Genomic DNA, 19,019 nt, shown 5'->3' on the forward strand with positions numbered 1-19,019 from the left:
GGTCGTGGTCATCGGCCACGGCCACGGCGAGCGCGACAGCGGGGCGGGGCGGGCGAGCGAGGCGGCGGGGCGGGGCAGGGCGGGCGAGCGGGGCGGGGTGGGCGAGGCGGCGGGGCGAGGCAGGGCGGGCGAGCGAGGCGGGGCGGGCTAGGGAGGGAGGCGGCTGCGGGAGGGAGGGAGAGAAGAGGAGGCTAGGGTAGCCGGCCCTTTTATACCCCCAATACGCGAAATGACCAAAATACCCCGGCGGGGGCACGGTATTTACATTTTGCCGCCATTACTATTCATTCCAGCAGTGTCAATCCCAGATCCAACGGCCTAGGCTTCTCCAGATCTCGATCGGACGGACGAAAACGCATCAAGCCACCCGATCCGACGGCCGAGAATCGCGATCGCTGAGGAGGCTTGTACATCCATCCTTCTCTTATTTCTGGATGAACACACTAGCTGTCTAACAAGATTATGAGCCATCTAATGTATTCTCTATTTTGATTATGCCTATGTGTTGATTTGTTACTTTATAATATGATTATATGTGATTTTTATGTCTGATTTATAGATGTATATTGCTCTTTGATTATTTATTTACTTATTCATTGGACAGTTTGAGTGAATGACCAATAGTGTGAGTGATATACCTTAGTTGAGTTTAATTTTGCAAGTAAGGTACCTCGGTGATAGTAAGAGGATAATGAGTTTACCATGGTGTCGGCACTAAACATAAAGCCAATAAACTTGTGTTGTAGAGCACTCTAATTACCGGATAAAATGCAAGCATGTTGGAAGCGTCATATATGTGTCATGTATTTTCAGTTTTTCAGGGCAGATGTCTATATATGTTGTCTGATGATTGATGTTTTTTTTGTTGTAGACAAAGCGCCATTTTCTTCTTCTTGTTAACTTGCTAGTGGATGATGTGGCTAGTGGGTTGGAGGGGCCAATAGGCATTTCTTTTCGGTTCTGACTACCCTCTCCAACAGTTGTTGTGCTCTGTGCAAGCCATCTAGGTAGTCTGGCAGAGCGGTACAGACCTAATTTAGCTTGTTAGCGATGGGGATGAGGGCAAAAGCGGCGGTGGCGGAGCTGGAGCTAGCCATAATTAGGGTTGGATGTCGAAGAGGAAGTAGGCTTTGAATACCACGAAAGATTAGATGAAGCGTATGCCTCTTGCAGGACGGCGTACGTGTTATATAGCACAGATGGTTTACAAGATATGGTAGTTAGGCGTGGATTAATCCTCAAGCAAACTATACAAGAGATAAGGAGGAATCCCAACAGCCTAACTACCAGATTACATCAACACGCACGCGCTAGCTCTACCAGAAGGTATATACGGTATATACAACACCGTTCATACGTACAATTATATCTAACATCTGCCTGCCGCCGCTGGCCGAGCTGGCCGCCGCGTGCTACCACCTGCTGCTAGCCGCGCCCGTGCGTGCACATATGATTGCGTAGCTGGACACCAGCAGCTAGCCGTGTTGTGCACAGATGCATGCGTAGCTAGCCAGTAGCCGCGCTCGGGAGAAGGTGCTCGTAGTCCTTTCCCTTCAGCCCTGCTGAAGGCCGACCTCTCATAGAGCTGAAGCTCGCCGACCTCAGCATGACCTCGTCCCCTGCACCGCTCCTGGTCGCCGCCCCCCGCCACAGTCCTCCGTGCCGCCAAGCTCCCGACCACGCCCCGCCGCGACCTCGTGCCCCGTCGCTCCTCGTCGCGCGCCGCGCCAAGCCTCGCTCAGCCGCGCCCCGGCGGCGCCCGGCCTCGCGCTCGTGGCACTCGCCGTGCCGCCCCCGCGTTGCAAGCTCCCCTGCCTTCTATGTGTATGAGGAAATGTCAGGGCGAACATATTGAAAATGGGTCGGCTACCGTTGGACGCACCGGCCGATCTAATTGAAAAAATGAACACGGACGGGTAGACGGGGACGTCCATTTGGGTCGGCTGGTTGGAGTTGCTCTAAACTCTTTCATGCATTGGTCATTCTTCTTTAATTTAAATGGTTTGCCTAGATTCACGTGCTTGTTATTGGTTCTTCCTCGCATCATCAAAGTGCTCTCTCTCTCCTTCTTAATTGTTATGCCATGTCATTTTTTTGCTTATGTGGCATAGTTAATACCTGTCCATCGTGGAGCACCGGGAAAGGCCATATGAAATTTTCTCTACGCGGTAAGACACACTGAATTCCATCAGCCGGTCGTGGCCCTTGTACGTACGAGTCGGGTCCGGACTGGAAGAACAACGCGTATCGCGTACGGGAAACAACAAATACACTTTCGCCGTCGGGGCGGGTGCACCGTCGGTCTTGCCAGCGAAAGGCATAATCAATCCATGGACTCCGACGACGTCATCAGTTTCGGCGTCAGGAAGGCTTCAGCAGTGGCGCTGCTATTCAGGGAGGCGATCCACTCTAAGGCGATTTGCAACTTGATGAGCTTCCCGTCGGGCCGTCTATGCCTATGAGGCTGTTGGCGTCTACATAGGGTGCCTCCATTCGAGGGTCAATAGTCACCAGGCCCCCAGGAGATGCGATGCAGTCAGGAGAAAAGGTGCACTCATCAGTCTTATTCCTACTGTGGCAGCTGCTTACTTCTAGCGCCCGAGCCTTGAGCTCCTCGATGCGGCGGGCGATCTTGTGGCGGGTCTTGATCTTTCTGAGCCTGCGCTTAAGCCAGGCCTTGCCGCCATGGCCGCCGCCGTTGAGTTCATGGGTGAAGACGTCGACGCAGTCCTCCATGTTGTAGGAGAGCTCGCGCACCTTGTCACGCCAGTCCCTCTGCTGCTCGTCGAGCGCCGCCGCCCGAGAGAGCTTCACGAGGAGGGCGTTCATGGTGCTCATCTCGTTCCACAACGAGACGATCTGCTTGTGCACGCCGCTGGACAGCTTGTACTTGCTCGCCAGGCGCGAGCAACGCGGCGAGCTTGGGCAGCAGCGTCCTCATGGCTCCCGTCAACGCGCTCGCCACCACCCCCTCCATCTTCCTCGTCTCAATCGCAGAAAAAACAGTAGAAATGCAAGAAACGCGGAGCAGTGGGGGCTTCACGAGGAAGAAGCAGCTTGGATGAAGCGGTCATTGCAAGTTCGCACCGCAACTTGGTAAGAAGAGTTCACATTGCAATAGTGATGCATGCTTGTGTGTTCGTCTCGTCCACCACCAAGCGTGTGGCATGTTGGCGCCGCCCTCTCGCAGCGCCGCTTCTTGTTCTTCTACCTCGGTGGCTGCCTCTCACAGCTCACATATACAATAATGAAGGCGCACGAAATTTGGTGGCCGGAGCCTCACAGTGCCGGCCTTGATCTTCTCTTTCTATTCTCTTGGCTCAAAGAAACAGCACGGTTTACATCCCTTATATAGGGTCAGAGACGCACGCATCCAGCGGCTACACTTCTCCATGCACTAACGCACTACCTACATCCATGCATGCATGCACTCACGCCCATAGTTTTAAATAGCCGACTATAGCCCCACTATAGCTGTTTGAGCATGTTGCCGCTAAATGATTTGATGTACAATTTGCCGCTATAACCTTGCTATAGTTTGCTATAGCCCAGTTATAGCTGTTTTTAAGGGTCGTCGTTATATACCATAGCCCGCTATTTAAAACATTGCTCACGCCACACCGGCCACTAACTGAGACGACCTGACTGCTAACTGATTCCTATCTACATGCACAAGTCTCGCACTTGCGCTGCACCCCTTAACGGCCGCACATGACCTTGCCAGCGGCTTGCACGCCCACACAACTAATTAGTTTCATGCAGCTAACAAACTAAGCAAATCACTTGGCTCCTACCAAGTGGGCAAGTGCTTAGCCGGTCCGGCTCCAACCTCTCAAGCGCTTGCCGTATCGCACGGCCATGCCGCCTCGCGCAGCTTTGCAGCCTCTCGCTGCCATCGGCATCTCGCCGTGCTCAGCCGTCTCACACGGCAGCTTGGCATCTTGCCTTTTTCGCACGCCTCCGCTGAACCCTTGCCGACCTACAATTTCTGAACCTACATTACATGCCTAAACGAAATAAACATGCTGATACAAATATTAAGATTAGTTCTAACATGGCACGTCGACTATACCCATACACTGCATTATTGCATTTGGCCATCGAACACATTAACGTACGCATCAAGGCCATTCGCTCGCGCGTGCCACGTGGGCAGTAGGGGTGGCGATGGCACTGTTGTCCCCTTTGTTTGCTTCGTCGCTGCCCCACCATTGGTCGTTTCCTTTGTCCAGAAGACAGAAGACAGAGACCTCTCCTTTCCTCCATCTCTTCTGCCGCCGGCATCCCCAATCTCATGGCTCACACCACGCTGCTGCTCTTCCGCGCCCTTTCCTTCGGCCCACACCTCGTTGCCCGTTGCTCCTCCCCACACTGCCACCACCGTGCGCGTAGCCATCGGAGCTCCACATCCCTCGAGCCTTTCAATCTGCATCTCAAGAGCACACGGGAGAGAGGCGTCGTGCTTCTTACCGGACCAAGATCGGCACGTCCATGTCCTCTCCATCCACGACCATCAGGAGGAGGTCGAGCAGAGCACGGAGTCTCCAGCAGGAGAGGCGCTGATTCTGCCGGATCGGCCGACCGCGCGATGTGGGGGTGGGGAAGATGGAGAGACGGCGGGTGGAGGGGAGGGGTGACTGCGAGAGAAGGTGAGAAGAAGGAGGCACGGCGCGAGGCCTCTCGGCCCGCACACCGGGCGCGCCGCGGGGGTCAACAGGGTCGTCTTCGAGCGCTTCACAGAGCGGGCCGTCAATACGGTGGTGCTGTCGCAGAAAGAGGATAGGGGGCTCGGGGAGGGGCCCGTGGCGCCGCGCCACCTGCTGCTCATCTACAATTGATGCCGGTGATAAGCATTTGGAGAGCTACGGGACATTGGGTTTAACAGTATCGCAGTCAAAGAAAGGGGATACCAAGTTTCCAAATGTCCTGTCGCTTCTTGCCACATATCTGGGCAGATCAGTTCAGAAGAATGAAGAATTACTAGGTTCTGATGGAATAAAGGAGTCGTCCACTATCTTTCATGGCCAGAGGGTGCCAGATCTCAGTATACAGCTCTATGCAGAACGCATTTTCAAGTATGCTAAGTGCAGTCACTAGTAGAAAACGGGCCTATTGTCCCGGTACGTAAGGGCCTTTTGTCCTGATTCCTGAACCGGGACTAAAGGGTCGTTACTAATGCCCTGACCTTTTAGTCCCGATTCTAACCAGAACCGGGACAGATGGGCCTCCATGTGGCCTGCGCGCTGAGCCCAGGCAGGAGGGCCTTTGGTCCCGGTTGGTGGCACCAACCGGGACCAATAGGCATCCACGCGTCAGCATTTCTGTGGCTGGATTTTTTTTTTTGAAAGCGGGGGGGTTTGGGGGTTAATTTAGGTATTTCATATATTGTGTCAAAAACATGACGCCCTTCAATGTACGTCAAATGTGTACATGACGCCCTTCAGTGTTCATCGCTTGCTAATTACAAGTGTGGCGGTTGCTGCCAAATTCACAGATGATGCGTAAGTGTACTCAATGCAGCCACAATTCAGCTGTATTTCTTTGCATATCACAAACATGCACTGGTTTCCCACTAACTTTCTCAAATCTCAATGCATCTCCTGCAGGTTTTTCAACAATACATTCTATGCTAGGGTGGGAGGAATCAACACAATCGAGATGAATCGTCTCGAGCTGCATTTGTTGTTTAATCTGGACTTCAGGCTGAAAGTGAACGTAGAGACTTTTTTGGGAGCTACTGCTTGCAACTGGAGAAACATGCACCGGTGTCACCAGAGAGACTGTCGGTTCAGGTTCATTGTGTCAAATGATCTAAAGATTTGAGCTATAGCGGTAGCACTGACGAGCGGATTTCTAGATTTTGGTATATGGTAGTTGACCTGATTGTGTCAATGATTGCACCAATTCTATAGGTTGGGGCCTTTCTCAGAAAATCTGATGGCAACACTCTGGTAAGCTATCGCCGAAGGTTTTCTTTTTTGGATGTTTGCTCGATGACACTCTTAGATATCATTAAAGGCTGGGAATGATCCCCTTAAATATGTACATGGTTAGATATCTTTGCTGATGTACAAAACTCGATGAATTGCACATATATTGCTTGTTTAACAGATGAAATTCAGGAATTAATGGCATACATAATGTAGTTGAGCTGCTCTCAGCCTTCGAAAGGGACAGCCGTTTCTCTTTTTAAAGTCAGATGAATGTAGATATTGGATATTTACTAAAAAAGGCCACTGGATATTTTGGATTACAAAAATTAATTATCTGACCAACTTCTTGGTGCTTGCAAGTTACAACTCTTGGTCAATGTGGAGGACGAAACTGACCTGAAAGGCTGAAACTATTTCCTTTAGGTATAACAACCCCCCTCCCATGGATGACAAGGATAAAGATCGTTGTCGGTGCGGCTAAGGGCCTTGCCTTCTCCACAACGCCGACCAGTCGGTGATCTACCGCGGATTCAAGGCCTCCAGCATCTTGCTCGACTCAATAAGCAACATGTAAGTTCAGACTTTCTGCTAGGAAAAGAAGTAGTTTTCAAATGTCTCTCATTTTGGAACTGTAGTGGTGGTTACTTAAAAATGGGGTTGAAAAGTACGCCACACCCCTTATGCTGAAATTACCACAGAAGTGTCTATCAAATAAAGCAAGCTCCATGGCCTCACAAACTCGCCTCTGCTGCTTAACCGATACGGCCTCTCCCTACTCAGGATAGACAGCTTCGTGGAGGTACGTTCACCCTCTTCTTCTTCTATTCTCCTGCTCTACTGCCACTAGGATTACTCCATTACTGATTATTGGTTCTAGAAAAAGAAAACAGCAGCTTCACAAATTATATCATGGGGAATTGCTGGTATCCTAGGAATTCAATGGTACAGGTTGGGTTAAAGATGACGCTAAAAAATTTATGAACTTTCTGCTACCATAGGAAATTGACATGTAGCAAAATATGGATGTGAAAGTGAGAATTCTAAATGCTTGAGTTGTTTGAACCATTCTATTTGTGCGTTGAGCAAATTATAATTAATTAGTACGTACATGTAGGGAGAGGAAGTCGAGCAGGCAATGGTGCGTTCGTCATCGCCCGCTGCGCTGGTATATTGTGCTCCTTTCCCTGCTCCGCCGCCTAGGCCACTCCACCACCATGGGATACGAGTATGGCCTTACCATGGCTGGGTTGAGGATGATCAGTTCGTCCCCAACGCGTCCCCGTTTGTCCATCCGATGAACAAGAGAGCTGTCAACAGAAGAAGCCGACTCATGTAGCTTCAGGCTCTTCTCTTCTTGGTTCAAGATCTTCAGTATCTTTATTAATTTTTAGGTGCTCACTGTACCTTCATGCTCTTTGACAGAACCTCTTTGCAAGGAAGTGTGCGAGTAGTGAGAAATTTTAAATCAGTGAGCAAAACTTCGCATATGTACTCACTGTAAGTGTTCACTACATCTTTAACTATTCATAGAAAGGAGGTTAGAGATCTGGCATAAATAGTATTCATTGCAAGATTACGTGAAGTACTAATATTCCAATATGCCACATTTCTTGCTTAATGGTGCCCACTAATAGGAAATAAACAGTAATGTGTAGTATTACTTGGTAGTGGTTTACTCTGCTTTTCCAGGAAAATAGTGTTATGTATGTATGTATGTATGTATGTATGTATGTATTACTTGGTAGTGGTTTACTCCGCTTTTCCAGTATGCCACATTTCTTGCTTAATGGTGCCCACTAATAGGAAATAAACAGTAATGTGTAGTATTACTTGGTAGTGGTTTACTCTACTTTTCCAGGAAAATAGTGTTATGTATGTATGTATGTATGTATGTACGTACGTACGTACGTACGTACGTACGTACGTATGTATGTATGTATGTATGTATGTATGTATGTATGTATTACTTGGTAGTGGTTTACTCCGCTTTTCCAGGTTGCAAAAAGGCAATACTTGTCTGTGCTACTTGCAGTTTACTCCGCTCATTCTACAGGTACTAATAGGACCCATTAGTACATTCAGGTTGGATAGCAGGAGGACTAGAGGATGCCTCAGGAGAGGGTGTCCAGCAAGCACTGTTAAAGATATTCGAAGGAACTGTAAGTGCCCATGCTGTTTAGAAGAGTGGGAGTTTTCCAGTGTGCAAGCGTGACTAATCTGACATATTTTTCTGCTTCATGGATTCTGAACTCGCTTTTATCATATTATGTTTGTTTGTTTCTAAACAAGAACAATTTCATGCCAAGAAAAAGAAGTCGAGATATCATATCCCATGGTTAATGTCGAGGTAATTGTTTTAAGAACTTCTGAATAGCATTGGCTGCTGAAACCTGCTACATAGACGTAGATTAGTAACCTTTCAGCAGTCTAGCACCAAAAGTTCCAAATTATTTCATGGTGCTATGACTTTCAGTCTTCATTTCATACGTGTTGGTCGTTTGAGGGACACAGCCAACTGAACATCGAAGATGGATGCCCTTGTTTCACAAGCAGTTGGCCCTAGGTACTAAATATATATACTTTAAATTTGTAGTAAACACCTCCGATCCCATTACAATGATGAGTGGCGCATACGCAAGCACTCTATTGTTAGATGCATAATAATTTGTTTTTCCAAGTTGATATAAAAGTATACTCTTAATTTGTAGACGCGCCTTCTCTGACGTGGGGAAGATTTATGTTAGAAACTTGCATAGCCAGATCATTGATGGGTGCATATTATTGTACACACAAGCAACCTTAGTTGAATAGTTCATTGATGGGCGGGGAGGGCAGGTCTGCAAGGTGTTGGGAAAACCTTTTCTTTATGTGAACAACATGGTATGGTATTGTTCTTAATTCAACCTTGTTTGCAAATTCAAGTGTTTGGTTTGAAGGATGACACAAATCCCACGCAAGGAACATGTTAATATAGTTTTGTGCAACATATATTTTTCATCATAGCGATGGAAAACTGACTGGTGCAGGTGCCCTTCTAATTGGTGCTCTATGTATGTTCTCATTTAGTTCAGGTTGATTTTTGTGTATTCTAAGTTCTACACGCCAAAGACTGAAATACACGAACATGATGATGATTATGATAGAGGAAGTACAATGGCAAGCACCAATCAGTGTGAGGTAAAAACATAAAGCCGAGAAGCAACACCTGTTGATGTTCTTTCTTATGTGATCAGCAAATAACCTGCAATGAAGGATTCTAAGGATAATTTGCTTGCTATGGTTGTCACTAAAATCCTATTTGTAATTATCTTTTGGCTCATAATTATGTCTGTCATTCTAAAGACATGTTGTGACTGCAATGAAGGTCTCTTATATATATGTTAGATGTCATTTCTAATTCATGTTATCACTATTCTTGCCTTGTTAAGCCGAGACCAAGTATTGTTGGTCATTTCTTAAGATCAGGAGCCAACTAGCCACCCTAATCTAAGCGTTGGATATTGGAAAGTTTGAAGAAGACCAACATGCATAGACAAGCTTAAATTAAGATCCCAACTAGCCGCCCTGATGTGTGTAGACAAGATTAGTGCGTATAATCCCGCCTCAAGCGGTGCGCCTGGGCCAGGAATGCAAGATAAGCCATCTGATGGGAGCGATGAGAACGACGAGTGCATAGAACGTCCTCTTTTTCCTACGCGTCTTGTGAGTTGCCGACTATAGTGGGCCTTCAGTCCAGTCACACCTGTGTCCTGTTTAGAGGATCTACTAAGAGCATCTACAGCCGGACCTCTCAAACCAATCTTATACGACCGGGCGGGCCGACCGGTCATTGCCCGGTCGTGAAAATCTGATTCAGACAGGCTCCTCAAACGGGCCTCAAACACCCGGGCTGACCGGCACCCCTCATATCTAGCCTAAATATGAGGCGGATATGGGGCGTCCGGGCACGCCCGCCGACCCTGCTACAGGTCGTAGCGGTCCCACCTGTAGCGACCGAAGCTCCTCCTTCTCTCACCTGCAGCGACCGAAACTCCTCCATCTCTCATCGGTGCAACCAAATTTTAGTCCCACATCACCGGGCGAGGCGGACGCCACCCTGCTTAAATAGCTGCGCCAGCGGATGGCGGCAAGCTTGGTTGTTGTTGTTGTGTAGGTCTATCAATTTTCGCATGTGTGATCGAGATAAATTTGACACTAGACTGCATTTCATTGACTGGTGATTGTTCATCGAGTGTCAAGTTTGTCTCGATCATATACGTTGATACCTCTACTACAATGACAGTAGATTTTTATTTTATTTTGACGCATAGACACATAGTGATTCAAAAAAAGCCGACACCAATGTTCCCTATGTGAAGAAGATAGACCCTGACTATGAATCGTCTATGTGATAAAGATAGAAGATTCATAGTAAGAGTCCATATCCTTAACAAAGGTTGCAATCATGTCATAAGCTCATCCTTCTGGACGACCCGGATATTTAAGCTGGTCGACTAGCTCATAAGTCGGCGAGGTGAGACTAATACAGGTGTGAAAATGTTAAATATGAGCAATTTTCGGTGCCCAGCCGTCCCAAGACGAACAGGATGATCGACGTGCATGGCCCTGCATGTAATAGATGTTTTGAAATAGGATACGTGGTTGTAAATTATAAAATTTGAGGGATTCCCGGTCACTGTCCGTGGGCGCGTCCGCGGGCGTTTGAGGGTCCAAATTTACAACCTCGGTTGTAGATGCTCTAAAACTACAAACGTCAAAATCCGGCCCGAAACAACCGTTCACAGAGACAGTGACCAGACAACACCCAAAAAATTGATTCCACAACCACAACTTTGAATGCATCATTTCCTCCATTTCAAGGAACTTATCGTGGAATCTAGGCCCACTAGGACTGAAAGACCTTAGGGTACGAGTGGCTCCCACGTATGCCGGTGTTTCAAATCAGCAACTCTATATTATTACATGCAACATGACACGTAATCTAAGCGGAGCTCATCCGCCTCCATAGTGCCCATGTTCGGCGGCCGGCTGTGTCCCTCGAAGTGTTGCTCTAGTTGTCAACGAGGAATAGTAGGACATGAGACACTGACCAGCTCACGGGACTCGAGGCGTCGCCGTCTCCCATGTCTTACACTTCCTAGTCGGAGCCGTCGCTTGCATGTCACCGATGGACGTGAGATCGATGATGGATCCATCCTGGGAGGAGCCGACAACGTCCACCACGATGCGGTTGCAGCGCCCGGGGTGGCCGTGCAGCATACGGGGCGCTAGAGAATGCGACTCCGCTTCGCCAACGTCCGCGAGGGCTACCGCCACCTCCCACGCCTGCTTCCTAGCACGGCAGGCACGCCACACCATATTTTTGTCAGCGGATACCCATGCGTTCACCTCTGCCTTATTGCGCCAACGAAGCAGTTGCACATCCACCTAAGCGTTCGGATGCCAGACGGACCGCACCGCCTCCGGTGAGGCAGCGGCGACACACCTCGCGCCGGATCCATGTGCCATTTAGGCGGACGCAATGGATTCCTGGCGGAATGAGTCTGAGCACTATCGTCGGGCGGCCTCCTCCCGGGAGCGGCGGAGCGCAAGGCGGAGGTTCATCTGGACACTAATTGGAGAGCCCGAGCATTTGGGCCGGCTATGGGGAGGCTGGTTGAGTGGCAGTTTTTCATGTGGACACTGACCGGACAGCCCGTTCGGGCGATCGGGGTGGATATGGGTGGTCCGGTTGTATATGCTCTTAGGCATTGTTCGGTTAATCTTCCTCCCATGGGATTGGAGTGGTTTTGGCCCATAAGGCATTTAATCCCCCTCAATCTCTTCCAACCCCTTTCAAGTCCACCTCATCAACCAAACAAAGCGTTAAAGTGAAGAATAATGTGTACTCTGTCATCATTGCCTAACGCTACTCCACGCGAAGTAACGAATCGATGAATTTCCTCGCCGTGTAGACCATCACTATTAGGGAAAAGCTTATAGGTAGAGGCTTAGCAATACGTGCTTCGCTACCCATACTGTCACTGCGTGAGGACACCACGAGATTGAACCCATCACAAAGCACATCTCCCATTGCAAGAAAAATCAATCTAGTTGGCCAAATCAAATCGATAGACCGGAGAGAAATACAAAGCTATCTTAATCATGCAGAAAAGAGTTTAGAAAAGACTCAAAAAATATTCATAGATAATCTAAACATAAATCCACAATTCATCGGATCTCAACAAACGCACCGCAAAAAAAGATTACACCGAATAGATCTCCGAAAACATCAAGGAGAACATTGTATTGAAGATCAAAGAGAGAGAGAGAAGCCATCTAGCTACTAGCTATGGACCCGTCTGTGGTAAACTACTCACACATCACCGAAAGGGCAGCAAGGTTGGTGTAGAGGCCCTCCGTGATCGAATCCCCCTCCGGCGGAGTGCCGAAAAAGGCCCCAAGATGAGATCTCATGAGAACAGAAGCTTGCGGCGGCGGAAAAGTATATTTGGTGTGCCCTCTGGCATAGGGGGATATTTGGGTATTTATAGAGCTGAGATTAGGTTAGGAGGTCCACGGGGGGCCCACAAGCCTAGGGCCCTCCCCTGGGACGTGCCCTGAGGGCTTGTGGCTCCCTCGTGGGTCTTCTGGCCTCTTCCCGAAGCTTTGTGGCCGTCTTCTGGTCCAAGAAAAATCCTCAAAAAGTTTCGTTTCGTTTGAACTCCGTTTGGTATTGATTTTCTGTAAAATACAAAAACAAGGAAAAGATAGCAATTGACACTGGACACTAGGTTAATAGGTTAGTCCCAAAAAATGATATAAAATAACATATTAATGCATATAAAACATCCAAGATAGATAATATAATAGCATGAAACAATAAAAAATTATATATATGTTGGAGACATATCAGGCTTCAAGGTGACTACCTCGACACCGGCCACCCCGACTCGACATCGACCACGGCGTCCCTTGACATCGACTACCTTGACCACGGCTACACCACACTACGCTCTCGACTCCATCGACATCGGCACAATGGGCTACCGCCTTGCTTGAGCAACCTCGTCGATTTCCACTCCAGCCACGACTTCCCCGGTGCATCGACCATTACGGCTGTGAGGGGATGTCTATTGGCTTACCTTCGGATTCTTCTCCAGTATCACCGTCTGCGTCGCTATCATTGTGACTGTGGAAGATGTTGAGTATTATGATTATTAGGAAAGATAAGATAACGTAGAATCTTACCCTACCTTGTCTTGTACTCCAAATTGATCATTGTACTTCTATATATATGCCCACGAGGCTCAAACAATAAACATCGATTCCACCGATCCCTCCGTATCCCTTCCAACACTCGTGCAAGGAACATTCATTTCTGTTTTTTGAGCGAATGCTGAGGGAAAATTCCGCACGATCACGTGAGCCCTCCAAGAGTAGCATATATATATATATATATATATATATATATATATATATATATATATATAGCCCGTCTATTCTGATAATATTATCAGAATAGTTATTCTGACAACACTTCCGCACTGCATGCTCAACGCGAGGGCACTGGACTTTCTTTAGCTAGAGCACTGCATTACAGAGACTAGTGAACTTTGTGTCGTAAAAAACTGTACGCAGTGTTTTTTTGGTACTGTTTTTGCTCTAGTTTTTTAACCGTTTATCGGAACGAGGCGTATGATATACCGTTGGAAAGCTATGGATTAGGCGCAACTTCGCCATGTTGAACACTTTTCAAGATTCCTCACGGTTTAAGAGCAGTTTTGAAAATGGTGCGGCCCATGACATGTGACAGCGAGTGTTTTTTCGCGTTTTTTTCTAAACGGCTTATCAGAATGATGCAACTGATTGGATAGATATCTTCGAGGCGCATCTTTTTCATAACTATTGTTTTCTCTAATTTGTTACTGTTTAAGAGCAGTTTCAAATTTACTAAATCGTGGAATTCTGTTTTTTGAAATTTTTGCAATTTTCGGTACTGTTTTCGCTCTAGTTTTTGAACCGTTCGTCGAAACGAGGCGTGTAATACGTCGTTGGAAAGCTACGGACAAGGCGCAACTTTCATATGTAGAAATGGTTTTGAGATTCCTTACAGTTTTAAGTTAATTTTGAAAATCGTGCGGCGAACGACGAGAGGCAGCGGTCGTTTTTCGCAAAAATTTTATAAACTGGTTGTCGAAACGATTCAAATGATATGCCGTTGGAAAGATATTGACGAGACGCAACTTTTTCATGTAGAACACTCTCTCTAATTCCTTACGGTTTAGGAGCAGTTTTAAATTTATCGAAATGCGGACACTCTGTTTTTCGCAACACCCAAATCGACGTGGGTACTTCAACCGACCGAAAACCGCACTGCATCGGACGAACAACCGCACTTCATTGGACAAACAAGTACACTGCATGAATTCTTTTTTGTGAGACGTAAATTTTCCTAAACGAGGTGGAGTGCACTTTATGTCGAGTGTTGGTGAACCACTATACTATGAAAGTGAACCTGGAGACTATCGTAAACGAGCCGTACTGCATTAAATAAAAAACCGCACTTATTTAGACTAAAAACACACTTCATTAGACAGACAAGTGCATTCCATGATTTCTTTTTTGTGGGACGTAAATTTTCCCAAACGAGGTGGAGTGCACTACTTTTAGACTGAAATCCGCACTTCATCGGACGGGCATGTGCACTGCATGATTTATTTTTCATGGGACGTCCATTTTCCCAAACGAGGTGGAGTGCACTTCATATCGAGTGTTTGGTGAACCGCAATACTATGAAAAGCGAACCTCGTGACAACATAAACAGGCCGCGACACTACCGAAAGTGAACCGCTTGAGCTTTTTCCAAACTCAATATTTTTTACTTGCGTAGATCAGGCGAGTGGACCGCAGGAACTGAGCAAGTAAACCACATGTAATGAGAAGTGAGCTGCTTTCCGAGGTGTTTTTGTTTCGGAAAACCACAAAGGTGTTTTATGGCAAACTTCGTGAGAGAACAAAGTGAGCTTCAAAATTACCATGTGCTATATCGAACAGAGAGTACTGCAAACAGAAAATCATGCAGTTTTTTTTGCCATCTCCCTAACTTTTTTTGCACTTCACATTGGGCTATGGATTTTGCATCAGACGGAAAATCGCACTGCAATGTCGAACAGAGAGTACTGCAAACGCTTATCTGTTACTGTTTTTTGATACAAGGCGAGTGCACTTCACAATCAAAGAAAAAGCAAACCTCGACACAATTTTAAGTGAATCGCATTACTTTTTTTCATTTCCTTAACATCTTTGCATTTCACATTTGGAACGGCAACACACTCGAAACTGAACCACAACACGCTCGAAGCTGGACCACATTACTGAACCACAACACGCTCGAAGATGGACCACATTACTGTAAGTCAACCACATTTTTTTAGATAAATAACAAGAAATTCAGCATGCACACGAACTGCAATGCTCGCACAATCTCTGTACTATGAGACGGGGTGAAACGAACTGCAATGCTCCCACAATGACAGGGGGACTTCAAAAATAGCGAACCTGCAACTAACTTCTCGCTGCCGTCGGCCGAGATGCACCGAGGATCCAAGCGACCTGCAATGAAGAGGAACATGCACTGCTCATCGTCAGCGGAGAACAATAGCGAACGATTTGATCTGGGCATTTTTTTTGTCTTACCTAGCCGGAGTCTAGTGATGGCGTCACTGGCCATGGCAACTTTTTGTCGTACCTGCTGGTACGCCATAGTCCAGGGGGAAGGATCCGGTGTGGGGGACCTGCACGCTCACCGGCCAGCCACCAAAAGAACTGCATCCCTTTGTTGCAAAACAATCAAAAGTGAATCCAAAAAAAGACGACCGAACTGCAGTGCGAGCCACACACTCGCCGCCAACGAACTGCAGGCCGCTGTTGCCTGTGGTGCTCGCCGTAGTAGGTATCTGGAAGAGGGGTTTACAGAGAGAGGGGGGACTGCAGTGAGACGGTGGTGTCGCCGGGTAGGCGGATCTAGCGGTGGCGAGCTGGATGCGGTGGCAGAGGGGCTGGGGATCCCGACGGTCATGGCAGAAGACCAGGGGCGGCGCGCGGTGAACCAGCTGAGCTTTCGAGCTTGGATCCACCGGTGGCTTGACGGAGCAGACCACATGGCTCCCGGCGGGCTGGAGCAGGGGCCGGTGGCGCTCAGTTCCGTCGCCACGGGGCGGTGAGGCAAGGCAGGGCCGTAGCGGATCCAGAGGTCGGAAGGGTGGATCCGGCCGCGGCGAGCTCGCTAGAGGGGCGGGGAGACAGGAGAGCTCGTCGGAGAGGATGGGGGCGACAGAGCTCGCCAGAGGGGAGGGGAAGGGAAGCAGGAGAGCCTGGATCCAGCGCCGCTTGTACTGGGAGTTGCCGCGGGGGGGGGGAAGGAGGTTGCAGGGACGATGGTAGGAGATCACAGAGGATCCATCCACTGGGCCTCGACGGAGCAGCGTGGGGCGAGATGGAGCGACGGATGCGGTGGCAGGCGGAGATGGGGGAAGGGGAGGGGAACCTGAGGGCTGTGGGGGAGGAAGCCCGTGCGATGGCGTCGGTGCCTGCGCGCCGGCCGGATGGATAGAAGGTGGGTCAGGGGAGGCGTTGCGGGGGGCTCGCCGCAACGTGGATTCGGCACCGGCGCGGCCTCGATCGGCGGCTTGGAGTCGCGGGATGGCTGGGCGTGGGCCTGGATCCGGTGGCTGGGAGTCGCGAAAGTCGGCGCGACCTGGATCCGGCGATGGGAAGTCGCGGGGCAGCGCCGGGCGGGAGGAGGAGTAGGCGGGGCGGCGCCGAGCAGGAGGAGGAGTAGGCGGGGCGGTGCCGGGCGGGAGGAGGAGGAGGCGGGGCGGCACCGCTCGGGAAGAGGAGGAGGATGTGGGGTCGTGCGGGATGGGAGGTGGAGGTGGAGGTGGAGTGGTGGGCGGGTGGGCACTAGTGGGGCGGTGGCGTTTTTTTGTCTGTTCCAGTGTTAGACGTAGTGTTATCAGAATAAGAGGAAGTGTTATTAGAATAAGGTCTTAAGGGGTGTTATTACAATAGACCCACCCTATATATATATAACCAAGAGTTCAGATCACTATACGTTTGAATGTTTTACAATACATAACTTGTGGACCGATGCTAATATAAATGTAAAATCACCCGTCCATCGTGTTGTCCTCCCCCTGGAATCGGATCAAGATCCAGTGCCTCGCCAGAGGCGGGTCACGGAGTGCCTTGCCCCCCTGCATCCATAGTCCAAATCAATCCTACGGCTGGCAGCATTTCACATCCAGTCAAAGGGACTCAATACAGGGGAAAACTACGCGGGCTGCCAGACACATTCTGAAGGAAATATGCCCTAGAGGCAATAATAAAGTTATTATTTATTTCCTTATATCATGATAAATGTTTATTATTCATGCTAGAATTGTATTAACCGGAAACATAATACATGTGTGAATACATAGACAAACAGAGTGTCACTAGTATGCCTCTACTTGACTAGCTCGTTAATCAAAGATGATTATGTTTCCTACCCATGGACAAAGAGTTGTTATTTGATTAACGGGATCACATCATTAGGTGAATGATCTGATTGACATGACCCATTCCATTAGCTTAGCACCCGATCGTTTAGTATGTTGCTATTGCTTTCTTCATGACTTATACATGTTCCTATGACTATGAGATTATGCAACTCCCGTTTGCCGGAGGAACACTTTGTGTGCTACCAAACGTCACAACGTAACTGGGTGATTATAAAGGTGCTCTACAGGTGTCTCCAAAGGTACATGTTGGGTTGGCGTATTTCGAGATTAGGATTTGTCACTCCGATTGTCGGAGAGGTATCTCTGGGCCCTCTCGGTAATGCACATCACATAAGCCTTGCAAGCATTGCAACTAATGAGTTAGTTGTGAGATGATGTATTACGGAACGAGTAAAGAGACTTGCCGGTAACGAGATTGAACTAGGTATTGAGATACCGACGATCGAATCTCGGGCAAGTAACATACCGATGACAAAGGGAACAACGTATGTTGTTATGCGGTCTGACCGATAAAAGATCTTTGTAGAATGTGTAGGAGCCCATATGAGCATCCAGGTTCCGCTATTGGTTATTGACCGGAGACGTGTCTCGGTCATGTCTACATTGTTCTCAAACCCGTAGGGTCCGCACGCTTAAGGTTTTGATGACAGTTATATTATGAGTTTATGCATTTTGATGTACCGAAGTTTGTTCGGAGTCCCGGATGTGATCACGGACATGACGAGGAGTCTCGAAATGGTCGAGACATAAAGATTGATATATTGGACGCCTATATCTGGATATCGGAAGTGTTTCGGGTGAAATCGGGATTTTACCGGAGTACCGGGAGGTTACCGGAACCCCCCGGGAGGTATATGGGCCTTAGTGGGCTTTAGTGGAAGAGAGGAGAGGTGGCCAGGGCTGGGCCGCGCGCCCCTCCCCCCTAGTCCGAATAGGACAAGGAGAGGGGGCCGGCGCCCCCCCCCCCTTCCTTCTCTCTCTCCTCTTTCCCCCTCCTGAATCCTATTCCAACTAGGAAAGGGGGGAATCCTACTCCCGGAGGGAGTAGGACTCCTCCTGGCGCGCCCTCTCCTGGCCGGCCGCACCCCCCCCCCTTTGATCCTTTATATACGGGGGCAGGGGGCACCCCTAGAGACACAAGTTGATCCAGGTGATCATATTCTTAGCCGTGTGCGGTGCCCCCTTCCACCATAGACCTCGATAATATTGTAGCGGTGCTTAGGCGAAGCCCTGCGACGGTAGTACATCAAGATCGTCACCACGCCGTTGTGCTGACGGAACTCTTCCCTGACACTTTGCTGGATCGGAGTCCGGGGATCGTCATCGAGCTGAACGTGTGCTAGAACTCGGAGGTGCCGGAGTTTCGGTGCTTGATCGGTCGGACCGTGAAGACGTACGACTACATCAACCACGTTGTGCTAATGCTTCCGCTGTCGGTCTACAAGGGTACGTAGATCACACTCTCCCCTCTCGTTGCTATGCATCACCATGATCTTGCGTGTGCGTAGGAAATTTTTTGAAATTACTACGTTCCCCAACAGTG

At 48.7% G+C, this 19,019-nt stretch overlaps 1 long non-coding RNA gene and 2 pseudogenes across 1 annotated transcript; 1 reads left to right on the forward strand and 2 right to left on the reverse strand.

Moving 5' to 3' along the window:
- Window positions 1-2,409: 2,409 nt before the first annotated feature.
- LOC125546557 lies at window positions 2,410-2,977 on the reverse strand (annotated as a pseudogene).
- A 1,628-nt stretch (window positions 2,978-4,605) lies between these two features.
- On the forward strand, window positions 4,606-5,912 carry LOC125546558 (annotated as a pseudogene).
- Window positions 5,913-15,273: 9,361 nt separating this feature from the next.
- Window positions 15,274-16,322, reverse strand: LOC125547802. Its single transcript, XR_007300783.1, has 2 exons — window positions 15,612-16,322; window positions 15,274-15,527 (listed from the first exon to the last, which is right to left on the reverse strand). It is a non-coding gene; the product is annotated as an uncharacterized LOC125547802 (long non-coding RNA).
- Window positions 16,323-19,019: the final 2,697 nt, after the last annotated feature.

The sequence above is a fragment of the Triticum urartu genome, chromosome 3, assembly GCF_003073215.2.
Source record: "Triticum urartu cultivar G1812 chromosome 3, Tu2.1, whole genome shotgun sequence".
In the NCBI taxonomy this organism is placed as follows: Eukaryota; Viridiplantae; Streptophyta; class Magnoliopsida; order Poales; family Poaceae; genus Triticum; species Triticum urartu.